This window comes from Nematolebias whitei, chromosome 15 (assembly GCF_014905685.2).
Source record: "Nematolebias whitei isolate Nwh7 chromosome 15, NemWhi1, whole genome shotgun sequence".
NCBI classification, from domain to species: domain Eukaryota; kingdom Metazoa; phylum Chordata; class Actinopteri; order Cyprinodontiformes; family Rivulidae; genus Nematolebias; species Nematolebias whitei.
The window spans coordinates 6,997,791-7,012,133 of record NC_056512.1 but is presented as its reverse complement, the minus strand read 5'-3'; positions in this window follow the sequence as shown (position 1 = coordinate 7,012,133).

Sequence of the window (14,343 nt, the reverse complement as noted above, 5' to 3'; positions counted from 1 at the left end):
TGGCAGGGACCAATGCAGACATGTTCCTGTTTTTAGTTTTCTACATTCGCCTTAGAATTTAGCTGTTTTTTTTGTTACCTTTTCCTTTTAGCCATCCTATTTGTAAAAAAAAAAAATAAAAAAAAATAAATAAAATAAAAAAAAAAACTGTATTATGACTTTTTATAATTGTTTATTGTTGTTGCCGTTGTCCATTGTTGTCATCTTTCTTTGTTGAAATCAGGTCTCTCTTGTATATGAGTCCTCGAGGCTCAATGGGATTTACCTGTCTAAATAAAGGTTGATTGAAGTCAGGACCATGCTTTGCTATTTGCAGTGGATCATCAGCTTCTGCCTGTTGGTACTGGACCCAGCATCTGTTTATCATGATAGCAGCTTGAGTTTCATGTCCACACGGGTGCTCCCCTCTGTCCAATTCAAACTCCGATTGGACCACAACGTTGGCCATCATTTGATCACAGATCATTTGATCTATGAAGCTGTCTGGTCTGAGACTTTTCTGCATCAGTTACAATTACGGCTAGGTACCTTTAAAAAAAAAAAGAAAAAAAATTATCTGTACCGGTGTCGGTACCTTCACATCGGTGTTGGTTCCTGGACGGTTCTTTTTTCTGTACCAATTTTGTAATTACTATTAATTCTAACAAGAATAAAATTACGTTACACATTACAGTACAAATTGTGAGTTTTATTTTTTTAACATAGGTATTTCTATTCCAAGCAGTTTTCTTACAAACCGGATTCCAAAAAACTTGGGAGACTAAACAAATTGTGAATAAAAACTGAATGCAATGATGTGGAGGTGCCAACATCTAATATTTTATTCAGAATAGAACACAAATCACAGATCAAAAGTTTAAACTGAGAGAATGTATCATTTTAAGGGAAAAATCTGTTGTTTCCAAATTTCATGGCATCAACAAATCCCAAAAAAGTTGGGACAAGTCCATTTTTACCACTGTGTGGCATCCCCCCTTCTTCTTACAACACTCAACAGACATCTGGGAACAGAGGAGACCAGTTTCTCAAGTTTAGAAATAGGAATGCTCTCCCGTTCATGTCTAATACAGGCCTCTAACTGTTAAATCATCTCAGGCCTTCTTTGTCGCACCTTCCTCTTTATGATGCGCCAAATGTTCTCTATAGGTGAAAGATCTGGACTGCAGGCTGGCCATTTCAGTACCCGGATCCTTCTCCTACGTAGCCATGATGTTGTGATTGCTGCAGAATGTGGTCTGGCATTATCGTGTTGAAAAATGCAGGGTCTTCCCTGAAAGAGATGATGTCTAGATGGGAGCATATGTTGTTCTTGAACCTGAACATAGTTCTCTGCATTAATGGTGCCTTTCCAGACATGCAAGCTGCCCATGCCACAAGCGCTCATGCAACCCCATACCATCAGTGATGCAGGCTTCTGAACGGAGCGTTGATAACAACTTGGGCTATCCTTGTCCTCTCTGGTCCAGATGACATGGCGTCCCAGTGTTCCATAAAGAACTTCAATCGTGACTCATCTGACCACAGAACAGTCTTTCATTTTGCCACTCCATTTTAAATGCCCCCTGGCCCAGTGCAAACGTTTGAGCTTGTGGAGCTTGCTTAGAAATGGCTTCCTCTTTACACTGTAGAGTTTCAGCTGGCAACGGCGGATGGCACGGTGGATTGTGTTCACTGACAATGCTTTCTGGAAGTATTCCTGATCCCATTCTGGTATTTCCTTGACAGTGGCATTCCTATTTGAGGTGCAGTGTAGGGCTGCAACAACGAATCGATAAAATCGATAAAAATCGATAAAAATCGATGATTAAAAGCGTTTGCAACGAATTTCGTTATCGATTCGTTTTGTCGTGCGATTATGCATCTTTCACGGCGCTGCAGAGCCGTTTCGTTTTGTTCACGGGCAGTTCATTGTCAATGCTGACTGAATAAAGTTTGGAAAAAAATAAATCTGCAGCGCGAGTTGAACAGAGCGAGGGGGGAGCAAAGCAGAGGTGTGTATTCAAAGGAAATTTAAGTAAATTTTACAAATGACCAACGCAGCAAAAACTGTTCGACCCAAGTCCTCCAGAGTGTGGGAGAACTTCACAAAGATAAAAAATGAGAAACGTGCCGCTTTGAAAATCGCCGACAAGACACAGGAGAACCACGGAGATAAACGTAAACATGTCGGAGTCACGAGGAGGAGGAAGGAGCTACAGCTGATACATGTCTCACTCCCAACTAGTGTTGCAAGTGAGTCTACAATTTAACACATTGTTCTGTTTCCAAGAGAGAAAACATAACGTCAGTCTGTGTGTAGATGAAGCCGTTCGTTTGTTTGATTAATGACGGTGAGATCCTTAAAGGGCGAAGCCTATATGAAATAGAACGTTGGTCACGTACTGTAACCCCAGATTCTATGAGTATAGGTGTAGCCCTTTAAGCGTCGGGCCTCACTGGCTCCTAAATGGCTGAAGAAAAAAGCTATTTGGGAGCCGATTACCCGCTCTCAACGTAATTTATACAGACCGGGTGGGGCCCCACACAGCAGGTGGGCGTGAACTAAAGTTTTCAGTGCAATGCTTTGCATATCGGGATAAAACCCATCAGCGACAGCCTTAAAAGGGCTACGCCTACACTCATAGAATCTGAGGTTACAGTACGTAACCAACGTTTTCCAGTGCGAGAGGCAGCATGAGCACTGACATAGCAACAAGCTAGCGGTGCGCAATACAGACGAGCTAGCTAAAAAACTACAATGGTAGCGCACCTTTTCCCTCATGCTGAGTCGTCCAACCCCTGAAAACGGTCGGTACAAACAGCGCACAACACGGGCATGTCTCATCACTCTGTGTCCAACCCCCACACCCACAAACAACAATCAGAGAACAGATGAGCACCCTGCATAGACAAGTAATGTAGGGGAAACATTGATATATATAAAATGGTGGCAGCCATCTTGGACATGGCAACCCAATTGTCAATAGTGACCATTCTTACGCTTGATGTAGCCACACGTGCAAAATGCTGACAGATGGTACAGTATTTCAAATTCCCCCTCTTTGTGACTGGGAAACAAAAATGTTTCAGCTAATGTTTATGTTAATTCATATTGTTATTGATCATCTACATCAGAAAATTTGTCCCGATTAATAAAGTTAAAGTTTTTTACAAACTTTTCATCAGGTGAATTTCTGAGTGATCAAAGCCTTCTGTAAAACTCTGAAAATAACCCAACGTTAAGTATTCATCAAAACCGTGCCATTAACACACTGAGATCCTTTTATTCTTATTGATCATTTAGTAAATTGCCCATCAATTATCACTGAACTACGGTAATTGCTTTGTGAAGATTTTGAGAAGCATTTTCTTCCAAGTAAAATCAACAGAAATGTGTTTAGTGTTTTTTTAATTTTTAATTCAACATTTGTCTAATTTATTTATTGTGTTGGTTTTGGAATTATCTTAATGCGATGTCTGGAGGCAGTTGCCTCAAATATAAATCATTTAAAACAAGCCCGGTGCTTTGATAAATGTTAGAATTCACTACTTAAGATTTAGTTTGAAGAAAACCAATAATAGATCCTTCCAACTTGTAAAACTCTAGAAGAGGGTAAACTTATTTTATTACAAATTGACTAAAATCATTTTATTTCACACTAAATTGTCATTTTCTGAATTACTGGTAGTCATGAAAGTGAAGGTAAAAGTCTCATATATATATATATATATTGAAATAATATTTCATTTTTAAAAAGCTATTTTTACTAATTAAAGCTTGCCCTTTGTTTCATTTTTTTCTAGACTAAATAAATATTTTGCACACTTGTTCCAACTCTTTCTGGATCTCTAGGGTTTATCCTCATGTAGCTTGTCCAGATCTGACTAATTAAATATTTTTTGGATTCTTCAGACTGTAGTGAACCAAGCCTCAGGTCAAGTCCTGACCCTGAGGGCCTTCCTGGAACAGGAACTGTCATTTCATTGATTTGTATCCAGAAATACAAATTAAGCTCATCCAGAGACTTTCTAAGTGTGTCCTGCACCAATCAATTGAAAGAACACTCTTTTTTTTATTATCATTACTATTTTACAATATCTTGATAATCAAAGTGTGTTTAGTTCAAATCATTTTTAAATGTTGAAGTGAACTACTCATTTTAAATCAACTGTGAAACAGTATTAATGATTTTTAATCCTCATTCAAAATAGAAATCAAGTTAATGTCTGTTACAGAGTAATTATTCATTTTCTTGATCTTCTGTCTGAAATGAGCAAGTTGTGATGTCGGTCAAAAGTCGGAGACAAACGCAAACAAGTTTATTGGAACGAACTGTCATGTTTTTAAAACCTCTCAGACAGAAACAGAGGAGCTGGCACCTGCTTTCTGTCATCTCGCCTAAACATTTCTCTGTCTGTTCCAAAAACATTTTTCTGTCTGTTCCAAAACATCTCACTGTTTTTCTGACTTCTAGTGACCTCTTACGTCACTAAGACCACACCCCTGTTGGTTCTTTCAACCAATCAGGAAGTTCTCAGCGGAACCGGAAGTGACCTCTTTAAAAGGGTCAACACTTCCTAGTTCCAAGCAGAACAACGGGAACTACGCAGAACAAGAGTTCCAAGCTGAACAACGTTCCAGAGAGAACCAGAGTTCCAGGGAGAACCTCGAACGAGAAGTTCAGAAGCAGTTTCTAATGGAATGACCAGAGTCCGTCGATGCCACGACGTCTCGCTGTGGCTACCCGACGAACGCTCTGAACAATGAAGAAGTCTGTTCTGTGATGATCTCACGACTCCTGAGGACACAGCTGTTCTTACGGAGACGCTGAAAGGTGGCTTGAAGTGGAACTTTACGCCGGAACTGAAATATCTTCAGAAAGGTAAAAGAGTCGATCTTCAACTACCAGTGTACCGTGGATTAAGCTGCGCTTCAAGGGAGCGTGTCGTTCTGGTCTACAGACCTACATCTTCATCCATCTTTTCCTCTCCATTTAAACTCCTTCATTTCCCATCTTTAAAACTCTTCTATCTGCCAGTAATTAATCCAGATATTTTCAGAAATGTTTGTTGGTTTCAAAAGCTGCAGGTGAGGAAATCATGGCCGTATGATTTTCTCATTGTAAAGCTCATTAATTAAGCTGTGTTATTGTAATCAATCTGCCAATTATTGTAAATGTGTGATGTGTTTAAATCGTTTTAAATAAACGACCCACTGTTGTTGGTGAGTCAAAGATAAAACATGTTTCCGTCCACATTTAATCATTCAAGGCACGATAGTACTCAGTCCAGAAAAATGAAAGAATCCGTTTAAATTATGGATAATATCAGACAGGTATTATTTCATTACAAGACAAACGTGACCTGCGCTGTCAAAATGAGTCACAATGAGGTTCAATATGGAGTTAACTGTATTTTTTAAAAGCTTTAAAACAATATGTACCGGTAGTTTGTTGAAACATGGTGATTTAGCTCCAGGTCAGCCAACAAACTACCGTAGTTCTGTTTATGACAGTGTTGGTTTAATAACTTGATTTTTGTTGGTCAGGAGTGATGTCATCATTCAGCTTTAAGAAGAACCTTCTAACTTCACAATGCCAAACATTATATGAAGGGATTTCCCAGTGCTACGACAGCTAGCAGAGAAAAAAAAATTTGTACAGGAAAAAATTAAAAGCATTTTTAACCCTTGTATCGTCTAACTTTATGATGTCATGCTCCTAAGGAGAAAATCTACCACCTCTTTTAAATGCTTTAAAATAATCCCCCCCACAATAAAGTACAGAATTTTTTTAGAACTATCTCAGCCAGAAATTAAAATATAACATTTTAAAGGATTTTATTTTTTATCTTTAAGGGCATTTAAATAAAATGAAAAAAACCTCCACATTTCCATAGTTCTGATTGTCTAACATCGGTAAACTCCAGTCTGTGTTGAGAGTAATGGTTTGGTTCACATCAGAACAGTCCTCAGACTGTTGTCTGTCATGTTAATCAATTATTAATCAATTGTAGAGAACGGGGGTGTTCAGGTGGGGAGGGCAGGTCGGTCTTTACAGACACTGAACGAGCTTCAAATCAGTTGTGACTTCTCACGTCTATTTTCCTGCCAGGAGAACGGAAACGCTTCACGTTTACAAAAAACAGAAATTCAGTGACGACAAGCTCACTTTGCCGTCTTTGTGATGTCATTTGAAAGAAAATTGTTATTTTTTACTTCAGGTGTTTCTCAAGTAGGCCTATTTTCAACAAATTTCTTTTAGATATATAAATTCATAATTTTAACTAAAAGATTGGTTCATTTTCTAAAAAGCAGTGATGCTCTCAGTAAAACGAGTTTAAATACAACCTGAAACAAAAAACTAAAAGATAGTTTGCATTCACATTACAACGGATAAAAAGTAGAAACTAAGCTTATTGCTGAGTTCCTGTAAATTTTCTATTTTAAAAACTCAAAACTTTTAAGATTTCTTTTGTTGATTTTTGAGCAACGTAACACAAGTAGATTTATTGAAAATATGGTTACAATGATTCATCTGTCCTAATGCCAGAGTTAAATTTCTTTCACACAAAATAACCATCATGTGATAAAACACATTTCCATTTACAATAAAACGGTAAAAGCTTCAGGGCCTTTAAGCCTGCCACCCTTATTAAAAGCAGTGTACTGTGTAATTATAATATGTATATAAATAGGTGATCCTATTGGAAACAACTTGGGGTTCCTCGTTTTGACCAAAACACTTGTCAACGCCCAAAAGGTCGTAAAATATTTTCTTTTTTAATTAATGAGAAATGCAGATTGTCTCAATATTATTGCCTGAAAGTTGATTTAGATATAGGATTATTATGAAGTTGTGATTTTATCTGGTAAAATAATCAGGTTGACATGAAAAATAATTTAATGCACAGTTTTTGTTAATTCCAGCAATCTTTTACTTATTAAACAATTTCTCAATTAAAGTTACAGAGTTTAAGGAATGTAAAATTATAAGATCACAAATCGGTAACTTCTAAGCAGAAATTTCTCTCAGCGTTTGTTAAATTCTTAATAACCAATAAATCAATTTAATGACAGATTAGTCGTGTTACAAAAAGCATCTTGTGAAGAAGAACTGCTCCTGCTGCATTAAACACTTTGTTTTTCTTTGAACTTTATGTTTCAGTCAGCTTCTTGTCACCAAAATTGACCATTTGTCGTTTTATTTCACATCTATCTGTCTTTTAAATAAAATTCATGTTTTAGAAACACTAAAGCTTTTCCATACTTATCCAGAACCGGTTCGGTTCCTCTCAGTCCATTATCTGACCGAGTGCGTGCGTGTCCTCGTGCAGCTCGGTTTAATCAAAGCCTTTCGAACACGCGCGCGCGCTTCGGAACCGGACCTTTTGTTAACCGTGCGTGAACCGGACTCACCCAAAGTAAACTCGGTCCAGAACCCATCCCGTGTGGACGGTACCGACTGCGAGCCGTGCTGTGCACGCTCACAAGATGAAGGGGGCGTGGCATGGACAACTCGCTAAAACAAAGCGAAGCGCGTGCGTCAAGAAAAAACGAAGTAAAAACACGAGCCTTCTTCCGTTCAGTCTTTAACTAGAAACAACGCCTTTAACGTGTTTCATGCATGAGGAAGGGTTGCTTGTTTTACTTTGTGTGGACATACTGCCCGTCCATTTTATTTTAAACTATCCCGTTTACAGGTCGAGAATGAAGAGTTAAATTCAGCTCTTAATAAGAAAAGAAACGACAAATATGGAGGCGGAACTGGCACACCACCCCCAAACTGGTGGGGGTTCCCTCCAGTCCTCACCACAAAGACGCTACAAACGCCTCTGCTGCCTCTTGTATTAGTTTGAACTGTAGCCGTCCCTTTCTGCAGTTTTTAAAATAGACAAGTAGAAAAAAGCGTTTAAATGTTTGACACTAACCTGAGTGAAGCGGATCGATCCGCTCCGGATCCTCCTGTCCGGCTCTCCATCGCCACCCGGCGGCCGGAAGGCGCTACTGCACCTCCGGCCGCCGGGTGGGGGTTCGGGGCCTTTTCAAACGAGCGTCCCGCTGATGGCCCGAAACAGCCCTGCAGGGATAAAGACAAATCCGAAAACAACTGTAAAACATTAATTTGTGCTTTTAAAACAGATTTCGTGTCGGCATCGGCCTCAGTGATCCGCCCGACATGTCTGCAGTTTAAAGGCCTCTGTCGCTTCTTCCATCATGAGCAGCAACAGTTTTTAACTCGCTTCATAAAATCACTCAGACCTGAACATTTCATTCATTTACTGGCTTTTAAAAACGGAATCCAAAAACATAACTAAAACTCTACAGTGGGTTCGGGCCCGTCAAGTCCAGGTCCTGCTGTTTCAATGACCCACGGGAGTTTTGTCAGTAGTTGTTACCGGTTCTGACTCACCTGCATTTAATTATAAAACCCGCCCGGGATGTTCCGATGGCCCAAAATACGTCCCGGAAACAAAAACACACGAACGAGCAAACGGGCCATCGAAACACGTGACGATTTATTCATCGATAACCCGCGAGCCCACCTGACCGAGGCTCCGCCCACAAACCTCTGCGACGAATTCGCTGCTGTCTGTGCACGAGTCACGCACGGCAAGCAGCAGAGCGCGCGTTAAACCTGCGCCATACGCACGCTCATTCACCTGAGAGGTAAGGCGTCCGCGCGGTCCCGACACACGCACAGTATTTGGAGGATTAATAATAAATATGTAATAAGTTAAATACATAACATAAATAAATAAAAATGTGAAACCAAAAGAGTTTAAAGTGATTAATCTGGACAATTAAATGAATTAGAAATAAATTAAAACACCACGAGGCCTGCTGTCAGCTGCTTTATTTATTTTATTACTGCAGTCTGACTTTAATCAATTTATTTATTTTATCATGGAAATATAGTTGTTTTTAAATTGTTGATTATTTTTGTAATAATGTTTTAATATGTTAGTAACTAACAAACACAAAAACAACAACAACAATAAACAGCCAGGACAGATCTAGTAAATTAAAGGGAAATAGAGAGGGTGAAAGTGTTTCTTGTGAGATAAAAAGAAAACATCAGCATGTTTATATCCTCAGGTTCTGCAGAGGAGTCAAGTTGAAATGAAGTGCAGTCAAAAAGAAACAAATCTAACAGCTCATGCTGAAAAATGTCAATGCCCTTCGTTCAGTAGATTAACTTCATCAACTGCATTTCATAAAATATATTAAATGTTCCTCAAGAAGAAAACTAAATTTGATCAGTTCCATAAATGAGGGAGGTTTATCCCAAATCACTGAACCAGAATTCATACATTGCTAAAAAGAAGTTTACAACTTTAAAACAGCTGTGCTACAGGTTAAAAAAGATGATCAGGGAACCCAAAAGACACAATTACGCTAAAACATTTATAGTCTGGACTCATTTACAAAGCACGTATAGGCCTTTATCACCCAAACAAACAAAAACAGTTTAAAATACAGAATTTTTTTATTTTTTTAAATCCAAATAAAAACGTTTCAGTACTAGTACGGTTCATAAAGCAAGATTTTAAAAATCACAACCTCAATCAAAAGGTGGCTGTTTTTAAATTCTACAAATTTGGTTCCACTTCAAAAACTGATAAAGTGTTGATCTAAAATTATTCCAGCCAGTCAGAAACAAGTTTCAACTCTGAAGGAAAAAGGTTCCAGGTTAGTGGCCCCTGCACAAAAGAGTTTTTGACCAAAGGACATTTAATGAAAATGAGAGGAACCAGAAGGAGCTTGTCCATTTCAATATTTTACAACAAAATTAGAACATTTTACAGAACTCACTAAATGAATCATTTCAAGTTTCTTGAGAAGTTGACAGTGATGTCTAAAACAGTTAAATCAGATCCTCTGGACGTTCAAAACAGTTTTTGAATGTCCGTGTGAATTCTTGTGAATTCTTTTTGCTGAATGATTTAGCTGAAAACTGAAGTAGCTAAAAATAAAGCTGTGACTCTTCCATCACCAAACGGTCACTGCTTGTCTAATTTAGGCAGTTAAAAATGTCGCCAAGAACAGACAGAAGCACGGCTGTGCCATGGGATCTCCAGTGTCACCCATTGTTGCCAATCTCTACATGGAGTTAGGGTCGGCTTGGGTTTCCTGAGCTGTCCCTTAGTTTTGCTGCTATAAGCTTAGACTGCTGGAGGACAAACTGACCACATTTCTTCACTCTGCTGCTGGCTTTACTTACTCTACTCGTTTGTATTTGTAATTATTTTTTCTATCTTGATGTGTTTTGTTTTTTTTGTCTTTCTTCCAGTACCTGCACGTACACCTGGACCTGCCATTCTGTGTGCGTTTGTTGCCACTGCGTGTCAGGCAGGCTCCCACACTCACAGTCTTTAAGTCTCACATGAAAACCCACTTTTATTCCCTTGCCTTTGGCATGGTGTGATTTGTTTTGATCCATTCTGTAGTCTACAGTGTTAGTCATTTAGTTATTATCTGCTGCTTTTTGTATCTATATTTTTATTTTATGTTTTCCTGTCCGCTGTGCCTGTTTGTTTCTATTGTACGGCACTTTGGTTGGCCTTGTTGCTGTTTTAAGTGCTCTATAAATAAATTGGTATGGTTTGTTTCGCCTTTCTGTCTTCTCAAACCCAGACGGATAAAACAGATTGTCCTGAGCCTGGTTCTGCTGGAGGTTTCCTCCTGTTAAAAGGGAGTTTTTCCTTTCCACTGTCTCCTTTGTGCTTGCTCAAGATGGGACATTGTGACAAAGTGAAGATTCAATGCGTCTGCTGGCCACTTTAGATACAGATCTTTTACTTTTACATGGCTTTTGTATGTATGTGAATATTTGTGTACCGTGCCCTGAGACAACTTTTGTTGTGACTTGGTGCTACAAAAATAAACTGAATGGAATTTAATTGAAAATGCTAGCATAAAGTGTGAAGTAGCAAAATGCTAGAAAAAAGGTAGTAAAACACAAGCTTAGAGCCAGAAGTAATAAAATGCTATCAAATAACAAATCAAATCAAAACTGACATGATTTGTCTCTTTATCTGTGTTCTTTGTATTTCTGTTTTTATTTTCCTTTTCTGTTTCTTCCATCCATCCATTATCTTTACCCGCTTCTTCCATTTTGGGTCACGGGGGTCGCTGGTGCCCATGTCCAGCAATCACTGTGCGAGGGGCAGGGTCCACCCTGGACGGGTCACAAGTCCATCACAGGGACACATAGAGACAAACGAGACAAACAATCATTCACTTTCTCACTCACACCTAGGGACAATTTAGAGTTACCAATCAGCCTAACATGCATGTTTTTGGTCTGTGGGAGGAAACCAGAGCACCCGGAGAAAACCCACGCATGCACGGAGAGAACATGCAAACTCCACCCAGAAAGGCCCCTGGACCGGGGTTTGAACCAGGGACCTGCTCGCTGAGAGGCAGCAGCTCTACCAGTTGTGCCACCGTGCTGCCCTTTTCTGTTTCTTGTATTTTGTCATTCTGATTCTTATGTTTGACTCCGTGTTTCCTGTCATTTCTCCACTCACGCCTCAGTCTGCCTCTCCAGTCACTGACCATTCACACCTGTCTCCAATCAACTACCTTCCCAGGTGCACACATTACCCACTCGTTCTTTGCCTTATTTAAACCTCTCCTCAGCACTACCAAAATGTCCGCTCATTGCTCTGTATACCACAGAGTCCTCTGCCCTGTCTGTTTCCGTCCGTCCGATTACCTGCCTTGTTGAGTTATTTTTATGTCCCGTTTCCATTCTGTTCCTGCTCACCAGTCCACCTGTTAAGCTCTGTTACTCGCTGTAAACTGGAGAAAAATTTTGCTGCATCGTCAGTCAATTGTTTTGTTATTTAATAAATAATTTTATTTAAATATATCCGATCTCTTTGCCTGCCTGCCAATGCGTCTTGAAAATTGTGATAGAATGAGCAGACCAGACCCAGACCCAGCAGGAAGCTCGTTCTTTGCAGAGCTCTATCTGGACGAGTATTCAAAGCTCTGCAAAGTAATAAGGACATATAGGGCGGCTGTGACTGAGTGGTTAGAGCAGTCGTTCTCCAATGCAAGAGTTGGGGGTTCAACTCCACCAGCAGTCACATGTCAAAGTGTCTCAGGGCAAGACACTGAACCCCTCGATGCCTCTGATGTGTGTCCCATCAGTGTATGAATGTGATCTCAAAGCATTGATTAGTCTCTTTAGAATGATTTGTTCAATTAGCTTTGTAGAGATCTAGTAGAGTGCTGTATGAATGAATGAAATGAAGACACAGACTAGTGTAAAACGCTTTGAGTGTCTCGATAAGATAGAAAGGCACTATATAAGTACAGTCCGTTTACCATATGCCAATGTCGTGTCCACAATTTGTGATCTGTGGGTGAGGATGGACGCTATCCAGGACCTGGTGAGGATGTTTATCCATTTCACTGGATTGGCCAACGTACAATGTAGGATGTACAAACTATTCGACAAAGCCTGGACAGAGAGACAATGTTTACGCTCACTTTTCCATCTGTCTGCTGCTCCACCCTCAGTCATCCCAGTCACCTCCCAGAGTCAATAAGAATGGCAACATCTACAACCTCACCTCCATGTTGCTCAGTGTGTGTTGTGGATGACACTCAGATGCCATGTTCCTCAGTGTATGTCAGGAACAACAGCCCACTTTTCTCTTCTCCTCCTCACTGCTGCAGAAAGAAGGGTTGATGCTGGACTCAAACCGGGTTCACCGAAACTCAAGCACTCTCTCTGCCTGAGTCAGCCGCATCTCCAGAGATCCTCAAGTCTCCTGAGGTCCTCAAGTCTCCTGAGGTCCTCACATCTTCTGGGATTCTCAAGTCTCCAGGGATCCTCATGGCTATGCTTCCATCTGCAGATCCTGAAGTGGCTACATCCCCTGCAGAGCTTGAAGTGACTATGCCCCTTGCATACCCTGAAATGGCTGCGTCCCCTGCGTCCCCTGAAATGACTAAGCCCCTTGCAGACACTGAAGTGGCTATTCCTCCTACAGACCCTGAAGTGGCTATTCCTCCTACAGACCCTGAAGTGGCTATGCCCATTGCAGGCCCTGAAGTGACTCCCATGACCCAAAAAAGAAGAAGCGGGTAAAGATGACGAATGGATGGATTCATTTTTTGGAAAAAAGATTACAAATAATTTGTGACACAGATCCAGTTGGACTTGCTGTTAATCAAATAGTTGTCAGCTGTTGCTCTCTTTGGTTGCCATTTTTACTTTTTCATGATGTCACATATGGAAGCAGTGGGCAGGATCGGGAGTGCACTCTAATTGTCTTATCTTATTTAACTCTATATTTCTAACCTAAAGTCATTTTTCAGGAGCTGTTCTGTGTAAAAAATTATTTTGTTATGTCAGTACCCTTGGTATTTATCACGTTCTGCCATCTGGGGTGTTGAACCCAAGTGCAGGAAGATGACAGGATGCTCGAGGTAAAAGTTCAAAGGATTTATTTTCCCAAAACAAAAACAAAACGCTGACAGGACAACTTACTCACTAGTACTGAGGACAGGCAGATCAGGGCAGACAGGGCGGGAGGCAGACCACAACAACATAGAAGGACAATCCGGAGACAAATGACAAGACTCCAAGGAGCTGAATAAATACACACATTAACGAGGACAAATGACAGGCATCTGCGGTGATTAACACTGAGCACAGGTGAGACGAGGGCTGAACAGAAGGAGGAGGAAACACTTCAATTCAATTCAATTCAGTTTATTTATATAGCGCCAAATTACAACAAAGTTGTCTCAGGGCACTTTACAGAAACATTCACATACAAAAGCCAATTAGTAAAGTTTTCTATCTAAGGAATCCAGCAGACAAGTTGAATCTTGGCTTCGTTGCAGTCTCCCATCCTGAGCAAGCACAATGGCAACAGTGGAAAGGAAAAACTCCCTTTTAAAAGGAAGAAACCTCCAGCAGAACCAGGCTCAGGACAAGCGGCCATCTGCTTTGACCGGCTGGTTGAGAGACCAGGAAGGAGAGACAGACGAACATAGAATGGTAGGTCCAGGTATAGGTCCAGGTGTATCTGAAAGACATCAGCATAACAATGAAAATTTATTCCATGCTGTTTAATAACTTTACCTGATGGAAGCATATATAAAGTAAAGAGTATTGGCCCAAGCACTGAGCCCTGAGGAACTCCATGACTAACTTTGGTGTATGAAGAAGATTTATTATTTACATTTACAAACTGGAATTTATCAGATAGATATGATTTAAACCATTTTAGAGCCGTTCCTGTAATCCCAATATCATATTCAAGCCTCTGTAGTAAAATATTGTGATCAACTGTAACAAATGCAGAACTGAGGTCTAACAGGACCAGTATAGACACAAG